The 9272-nt window shown below is 42.6% G+C and overlaps 1 protein-coding gene across 5 annotated transcripts in view; it reads right to left on the minus strand.

Annotated features, from left to right (window-relative positions):
* The window catches only part of si:ch211-51c14.1 (protein kinase C and casein kinase substrate in neurons protein 3), a 67752-nt gene extending 58747 nt beyond the window's left edge, over positions 1-9005 (minus strand). For all 5 annotated transcript variants that reach the window (XM_048521485.2, XM_048521484.2, XM_048521483.2 and 2 more), the window contains exon 1: positions 8743-9005. The gene's annotated coding sequence lies outside the window, so the exon portion shown is untranslated. The remainder of the gene's footprint in view (positions 1-8742) is intronic.
* Between the last annotated feature and the right edge of the window lie 267 nt (positions 9006-9272).

Here is a 9272-nt window from a genome sequence, read left to right on the forward strand (position 1 = left end):
TCAAGATAAATACTTGGTCAAGGGATCTGGGAGAATAACTCTGCTCCTCTTGAAAATAGTGCCACAATGTCTTTTATGTTTAACCTGGAGGTCAGATGGAACATTGGTTGAACATTTCATCTGAAAGGCACTTCCGCCAACAGGGAAATAAAGGTTATCTTCTGGGTGCATGGAGTAGATTTATTCTGTTCACGACCTGTTTTGCAATATTGATTTGAAACTATGTCACACCAGATGGCCAGGATGAGAAGGCGCATAAGCTCATCCATCCCTCACTTTCCTTCCCACGACATTGAATAAATCCAGAGTTTCCACTCTAATTAATCTACCCAGAAGATTATTCCAAATGCTCATTATTCTTCTTGTGAAGAACTTCCTGATATCATTCCCACGCATGATATTTGGCAGTCCAACAGTCTGGTGTCAGAATCAACAGAAAGGTTGATCTACTGCTGAGATCTCAGAAGTCACACAACACCAGGTTATAGTCCAACAGGTTTATTTGAAATCACAAGCTTTCATAGCGCTGCTCCTTCATTATCTGACGAAAGTCTGTAATTTCAAATAAACCTGTTGGACTATAACCTGGTGTTGTGTGCCTTCGACCTTGTCCACCCCTGTCCAACACCAGCACTTCCACATCACTGCTCAAAGGTTACAGGCAGAGAAGCCAGAGAAGCCAGCTGATTGCCAATCCCTTACAACCTAGCTTTATTTTGGACAAACACAGTACCATCATTCATTGCATTTGTAATGATATTCTAGAACTACTCTTTATTCTGTTGATTGAGGTTTCTAAAACCCAGAAATTGTGCACTGATCTTCGAAGTTTGAACTAATCTTGGAGATATTTTCTCTGATCTTGCTATTCAGTTCTTGTTGCTCAGTATCTTTATGCTATTGTACTGATCTCACTGCTGTGATTTCACATCAGTGTTGCATAATTTGTCACATTTTGTTTGCTGCTGATACTAATTGTACTCCATTCCTTTTGATCTTACATTTCTTTTTCTATTATTTGTGACACTGCTGTGATCTGATCCCACCATCTTGCGTTGGTCTCATTGATTATGTTGTTCTGCTATTTAGGGGTACAGTTACTAGTTAAGTTACTGTACAAGTAATCCAAAGGCCTAGACCCATAACTCCCACACATGAGTTCCAATCCTATCATGAGTGTGGGGGTTTTAAATTTATTTAAATAAATCTGAAATTAAAAGCTTTTATTAATTACTCTGAAACTAATGAATTTCATTGAAAACCCATTTGGTTCACTAAATGCCGAAAGCAGATCTCCTGGTTTGACCTAGATATGACTGCAGAACCATATCAATGTGGTTGTTCTAATTGCCCCCTGAAATGGCAAGCCACTCAGTTTAACAAAACGTTACATTTGCAGTTACTCAAAAAGGCAGTTCATCACCACTTGTCGAAGGCACTTAGGATGGATAAAAAAAATCAACCTTCCTAGTGACCTTTGCATGCTGTGACTGAATAAGCTTTTTAAAACTAATTTCACATGAACTTTTGGATAGCTTGATACTGTACTGACTCAGTCTGAAATCTCATTTAATGGAAGAGAGGACAGGAAGTTTCAAGATAACAAGGTGTGGAGTTGGATGAACATAGCAGACTAATCAGCATCTTAGGAGCAGGAAAGCTGATGCCTGATGAAGGGCCTGAAATGTCAGCTTTCCTGCTCCTAAGATGCTGCTTGGCCTGCTGTGTTCATCCAACTCCACACCTTGTTATCTCGGATTCTCCAGCATCTGCAGTTCCTATTATCTCAGGACAGGAAGGTTTACTGTTTAGCAGAACTCCTACATTGAATGACCTGGCACATATTGCTGGGATATGGGAAATATTAACTTTTTAAAAATAATTCATTCATGAAATATGGGCAACAGTTATTGCCCATCCCTAATTGCCCTTAGGGAGGCAGTGGTGAGCTGCCTTGTGAACAACTGCAGTCCTTGAACCATAGGGACATCCACAGTGCTCTGGTTTAGTTCCCTTCTTTAGGGTTCTGTAATGGTTTGATACAATTGAGTGGTTTGCAAGACTTTATCATCTAATCACATTACTGTGGATTTCACCTCACGTGTAAGCCAGACTCCGAAAGATATTAGCAAACCAGACCAATTTTTTTTAGGACAGTGGACATCGTCAGCATTAGCTTTCAGTTCCAGATTTTATTGAATTTACACTTCTTCATCTGCCACAATGGAATTTGAATCCACATCCCCCAAAACATTAATTCGAAGTTCTGGATTAGCAGCCCAGCAGCATTACCACCATGCCACTGCCACCTCACAAAAGGTTGTGTGTGCCAAGGTATTTGAGAGCAAAAACTAAATACTTATAGATATTTCATAGCTGCCTCTGCGTAGGTGAAGATCTTTCTACAGCTACTAAATGCTCACTGCACAGGCTCACATGTAAACCACTGAAGGTCCTCCACCCTAACATTTGCCTAAATTTATTTGGGACATTAAAGCAGAAATCCTCAGTGAGTTAATGTCCTGGTCTCCTTCCAGCCTTCAAATCGAGCCCTGTAATAAGAGGCTGCATATTTACCACAGCCCTGGATAGTTTAATTTTTTTTGCTCTATTCATCCTTCTGATGCCAACAAAAATCTGCGATACAACCAAGTCAGCTTTCATGACAATTTTCCCCTCTTCCCCGTTGCTGCAGTGCTGTTAATCAGTTCAGCGTTGGAGTTAGAAATTAAACTTTTCAGGGGATTGCTGGTTTAATTCTTGGCCCAAGTTCAAAAATACAAACTCTCAGAGGATGAGATGAAGAACTGCCTTCAAAAGTTTCCAGCAACTGATGCTGAGTTTAATTTTTCCTAGTTTTTTTTTTCTCCCCCCAAGGCTTTATATCACATGATGAGCCTCAACCATACACTGTCCAAATTTATCATGTCATCCAGTGCAAAATTTAATTCAGGCAGAAATGGAGCAATTTGATCTTGGCTTTAAAACTGACAACGTAGACCAGGGGTTGAGAGAGATTTGGAAACTGACTAATAATTTTCTTTCTTGCCAATGTAAAGGTACTGGTTCCATGCTGGCGTACATCTCCAAGGGAAATTGACAGACCTCCTACTGACTAACTAAGCAGGTCAGTTAAGCAACTGTAATATTACCAAATGTCACAACAGCATGACCTAGCCCTTTTTAAAATTAATTTCTGGGATGTTGCCATCACTAATGAAGCCAATATTTATTGCCCATCCCTAATTGCCCTTGAGAAGGTGTTAGTGAGCCACCATCTTGAACTGTTGCAGTCCTTTGGGTGTGATGCACCCACAGTGCTGTTAAGAAGGGAGTTCCAGGATTTTGACTTGGCAATAGTGACAGAACTACAATTTATTTCAAAGAATGATTGTGACCGACTTGGAACGGAACTTACAGGTGGTTTTTCCATGTCTGTGCTACCCTTGTCCTTCCAAATGGCAGAGATCATGGGTTTGGGAGGTGCAAGTGGAGGAACCTTTGCAAGAAACTGCAGTGCATCTTGTAGATAATACACACTGCTGCTGAGAGTTGGTGGTAAAGGGAGTCAATGTTGAAGGTGACACATGGGATGCCAATGTAGCAGGTCACTTTGTCCTGGACGATGTTGAGCTTCCTGAGTTTTGTTGGAACTGCACTCATCCAAGCCATTGGGGAGCATTCCATCACACTTCTGACTTGTGGCTTGGAGATGGTGACATTGGGTATTCAGGAAATGGGTGACTTGCTGCAGAATTCCTAGCCTTTGTCTTGCTTTTGTAGCCCCTATATTTATAATTACTTATTTCTTAGCGTATGATCTCACACTGTCACCTGACACTGAGCAACACAGACAGCCTGAAACCCTCTAACATTGTGTTTGAACAGCTGTCTTATGATCCTTATCCTTTCTGGATCCCCAAACTTCATTCAAGGGAAGAAAGGTAGAAGGAAGGGAACAGCCTACCTCTCTGGCTTCTGAAAACACTTCTTTGAAACAAACTACCAAAAGATATAACTGCCTAGTATGGAACTGGCTGGCCTCTTCAATTGGCTCCTCCCTGCCAGTCATCCACAAGTACCCTATTCACATGATCCTTTCAGACTCTAAACTAGTCTACAGTAACATGTCTTCATTGACCATAGAGGATAGACATATTGGCCGAGCTTGACCCTATCTTTAATCACCCAATGTTGACACACACATACACTGTCTTGGGACTACAGTCTGGACAGGGAGAGTGGCATATCCTTGAGAATGATGGGAGTTGCCAGTTGTTTACATAGGACAGAAGTCAAAGGTACTAATTCCTGGCCTGACACCAAAGTCACAGCCAAGAACCTGACAAGAATGCTGAGTTCCAACACTTCGGAAGAGGTTTAAGAGAACTTCCACCCACCACTTGCATTCCACGATCTGTGAACAATAATTAGACAGCGGTCAAAGGGTCAGAAACTGTGAGTGGAGGCAGTGTTAACATTCTGATTTGTTAGGTTCTTATTGGCCACCTTAGATGAAAAGTATTTGTCTGGAGAGTGCCAAAGATGGAGACTGAAAGTGTTGACTCAGAACATGGCACCATCATGGAACTGTTTGATATTTCATCCAATGACCAATGCGCCCAACATGATTCTGGAGGGTGAGTGGCAACAAGATATTTCATTATGAACAGCATTGCAGATAAGCACAACTCAGCCCTCATTCAGTGATGATGTACTTTGCAATAGGAAGACCATGAATCTCCTTCACAAATTAGATTCACTGAACCTTCTTACCCCTCCTACTCCCCATGCCCTCCAGTAAACTATGGCACAGACAGTGGCCACTCTTGCCTCGGAGTCCAAACATTGTAAGTTCAAGACCTACGCTGGAAGCTTGAATACCAAATCAATGGTGATCCTCCACTGCAGTGGAGGTGAAGAACATTGGAGGTACCGTCTTTTGAATGAGATGTTAAATCTAGTCTCTCTGCTCTTTCAGGCAGTTTTAACAAGCATAATTTAAGAGTTCTCCCCTCTGTCCTGGTCAGCATACACATTCAAAACAACATCATTAAATAGATATTCCATTGCTATTAAGACCATAAGACATAGGAGTGGAAGTAAGGCCATTCGGCCAATTGAGTCCACTCCGCCATTTAATCATGGCTGATGGGCATTTCAACTCCACTTCCCTGCACATTCCTGTCCATAGGAGCTTGCTTTGCACACATTGAGGAAAGCCCTTTCTGCATCACATCAGTGATTACACTTCAAAAAAAGAGCTACTGAAATTCAAGAAAAATACTGCAGATGCTGGAAACATGAAACAAACACGTAAAATACTAGAAAAACTCACCACCTCTGTGGAGAGAGAAACAGAGTAAATGTGTTGATTCCAACATGACTCTTCTTTCAAACCTCTCTTCAGATGCCACCAGACCTGCTGAATTTCTCCAGAGTTTGTTCTGAAAATGGGTAGCATTGAGTGTGGACACTTGGGGGCATCTTGAGTTCATAAAAGCCACTAGAGTAACCTTGCTTTCTTTAATACCAGTAAGATCAAGTAAAATGGCACAGCCCAGAATGTAAACCTGGCACTCTGGCTAGTCTGGCTGAATGCTACACCATGTGATGCTTGTGCCCAATGAGTCATTAGGGAAACTTGCGGTGTTACAATAGATTGATTGTTTTGCAACGTCAGTTCTGTTGGTTTATAAATCTTTGCGAGTAATGGGAACATAAAGAACGCCCCATTTTGCCCATCCCATAATAGACTCAAAGATCTCTCTGCACCTTACCATCCTTTGATGGCATGGTACTGCTGCCTTTAGTCAACATTTATAAGTTTTCCATTACAGTGTGAGTAGCGTGTGTGAACACGCGGATGTGAAGTAGGTTTGGGGCCTGCAGGGAAATGGGAGAGGTTCAGAGAGTGAACTTCTGACAGTGACAGAAAGGTGTCTGAAATCAGATGCTATAAATATGGCGGTGGTGGTAACCAAAATGAAAGGGCGCGCTTAACTTAGTGCTTTCATTAGTACCGAAGTCATAATTTCAACTGAAGTGTCTGAAATTATTTGACTGAATATCATCCTGTAATGGCACCCTTAACTAGTTTCAGACATATTCGGAACACAGATTCCTGGCAGACACACATGAGTGTGCTTGTATACACGATAGACATTGTGCGCGCGCACACACAGCACATGTACGAACCCACAAAGGCAGACAGTCAAGGTACCATTTGACTCAGATATTTACTGCATACTGCTGTGCGTTGCATTTTTTGGACTTTGTTAAACTCTACTAGTTTACATCCCATCGTCACTATTTCCAACTTCATCCCAGCTGTACACCTCCCGAGATCATTGCTGTCTTCCATCTTTGATTTCTCTCACTTCACTGTTGATAATGATACCCATCTGTCAAAGCCCTAAGCTTTGGAATTCCCTCCCTAAACCTCTCAGGCCACGTACTCTCTGTATCTCCCACGTTAACTCACTCCTTTAAACTGCCCTATTTAGTCTCTAATTTCAGTAGTTTTAGTTCTGCCCAGTTGCGTTCTTTCGAATCACCTGGGATGTTTTCATTCATTGAAGGCGCCGCATAACGCAAGTTTCAGATCCTGTGCAAGAAATCAATTCTGTTCCAAAAATCTAATGCTTCTCGAAAGAGGTTTTGATGTCTTTGACAGTTACAGTCTGCTAGCCTTGTGTTCGTTAAAAATTGAGCACATCGATGGTATCATTGGTTGTGACATTTGTAGGAAACGTGTCTCGGGAAATTATAGGGACGCCGCCCCGTTACATATTCGCCCGTTAAAATAAATCAATGGATAAATCCACAGTCAGCCATTTAGGAGATGGACTCCTGCCCGCTGAGTGCGCAGGCTTGCAGAATCACCCTGAAAACGTGCAAAGAGACAGGATAGTGTTAGAGTTTTCGCAAACTCCTTTCCTCCAGCCTGCGTGTGGGTCAAGAGGAGGAATGAGCTGTAAAGGGGATGATGCAAGAATAGGGCAGATGACTTTACCACACCAGCCAGTTCACTAAAGGTTCACTTGATGGTGTGCTGGCTAGTTTGTACTAGCCCTAAGGAACATTCATTGGGTCACAGGTATTTATTGTTTTAATTCATTCTCAGGATCCTGGCGTTGCTTGCAATACATTGGTGTTTCCCAGTCGGCACTTGAGAAGGCAGTGGTGGGAGACTCACTTGCCTGATTCACTACAGTCCACGTGGCGTGGGGACACCCACAGTTAGGGAGAGTGTTCCAGGATTTTGAACGCAGTGACAGTGAAGGAAAGGCGATGTAGTTCCAAGTCAGGATGGTGTGTAGCTTTGAGAGGAACTTGCATCTGTTGCCCAGTGATAGTATTGAAGTGCCCTAGCAGGAGTCTAACTTCCAGATGATAGTGGTCATGGGTTTGGAATGTGAGCTTTGGTGAGTTGCTGCAGAGCACCTTTTAAACATGCAGCGGCAGCAGCGTGCAGTCAGTTGATGGACGGAGTGAATATTTAAGGTGCCCATCAAGCGGGCTGCTTTGCCCTGGTTTAAGCTGTGTGTTTGGCAGGCTTTATTGGTCTAAACTAGAGCAATAACTTTGTTATCCTGACGAATGTGCGAAGCAAAATGACTATCCAGTTGGGAAAAGCACAATGATGCATTCAGACTGACGACAGGATGAGACTCAACTGTGATGTCCCTCACTGAGGGAGTGTTGAAGCTGATCAGTCAGGGGCGCATGTGGGGAACAGCTATTTCACGTTGAATCAGACCCCAACAGGGAACAAAATAAGAAAATAACGATGCTCAAATGCAAACAGATGTTTCAGCCAACACAGTTAAACTTAGCGTGACGTTGATCAGAAGCAATCGGGTTTATTTGATAATATTTACTGTGCACAAACAGTAGTTTACTTAAACTTTCCCTGCATTTCAAATAACTGACGTCCCCTTTTATGTGGATAAGGGCTCTAGAGCTGGGCAGTAGCATCGGGCTGGATAGCTTCTATTTTCCAGCCAACACTGGCGCGATGGGCCAAATGGCCTCTGTTTGTGCCATACAATGTTTTAGCCCTCTTATTTTGACTGTTACTCAACAGATAACTCTGGGTACGCAAGGGTCTAATTGCTTCAGCAAAGATCCAGCACCAACAAGGCGGGCTGAATGGCCTCTTCCCGTCCGGAAAATCTTCCCGTCACTCCTAGAAGCATCCAGCACAATTTCCAGCGCATTTTGTTTTTATTGTTGTTGCGCAAAAACAAAAAAAGAGTGACTGTCCCTTTAAGAAATAATCCAGTGCTTCAGTGCGCGGAAAAAGAGTCCGTTTATTTTCCAATGCACTCGCCACAAAAGTGCTTCCAAGATTTATAGTACACTGTACAATTCCTGGGAAAATAGGAAAGTATTCCCAGCAGACCTGGTTGGCTTCCAGCCTGTAAAGTGCTCGACAAAAGCTGTAAGTTGATAGCTGGACCATATGCTTTAAACAGAGGAATTGCTTCTCGTCTGCAGCTGAACGCAACCACAGATAAAATCCATGTATTTATAACTTTACAGAAAGCTGTGCGCCTCTCGGTCACTAACACACACAAACACACGCACACAAACAGCAAGCGAGAATTAAATAGGGCTGGTCTTTTCGAAAGACCAGGTTGAAACTTTTGTTTTAAAAAGGGACATACTTACACAAGTTTCGAATTGACAGTCATAGAAATAATTGCCCATATACGCACAAATATTAAGCAGGCTCACCTCAATCTTTCGCCAACTCTCTCCAATGTGGTCTGTGATTTCTTTTAAAAAAATATCTGATCAATGGGAGTTTCTCTGAGGTTGGGTAGAAAAGTATCTTCTAGATCCTTGGCGCTGTTAAGAAGCCCAGAATGCCTGCCCCGTCTGATTGACTCTGCCTTCTGGCTCTATTTCTCCGTTCTCTCTCTCTGACTCTAATTCCTCACGGGGAATCTTGAGGAGTGTCCCGGAGCATGTGCAGAGTAGTAGCAGCACTGAGGAAATAAGACGTCACGAGCCTGTGAAAGTTTCTGGAGCTAAGAGGGGGGTTCCTTCACAAAACTATAGGTTGTGTTTTCATTTTAAAGGGACATTTTCTCTTCTGAAGGCAGGGACTTAACAGTTGAATTGTAGTTCTACAGCCCTTTATACCTCTCCCAAGCGACCCATTCTCCATGTGCAGTGAGCTGGAATTCCATCCCCAAAATCTCATCTCCCCTTTAAAACACACATTCCTGACCAAGCTTTTAGTCTCCTACTGTCTCCTTATG

The sequence above is a fragment of the Stegostoma tigrinum genome, chromosome 38, assembly GCF_030684315.1.
Source record: "Stegostoma tigrinum isolate sSteTig4 chromosome 38, sSteTig4.hap1, whole genome shotgun sequence".
In the NCBI taxonomy this organism is placed as follows: domain Eukaryota; kingdom Metazoa; phylum Chordata; class Chondrichthyes; order Orectolobiformes; family Stegostomatidae; genus Stegostoma; species Stegostoma tigrinum.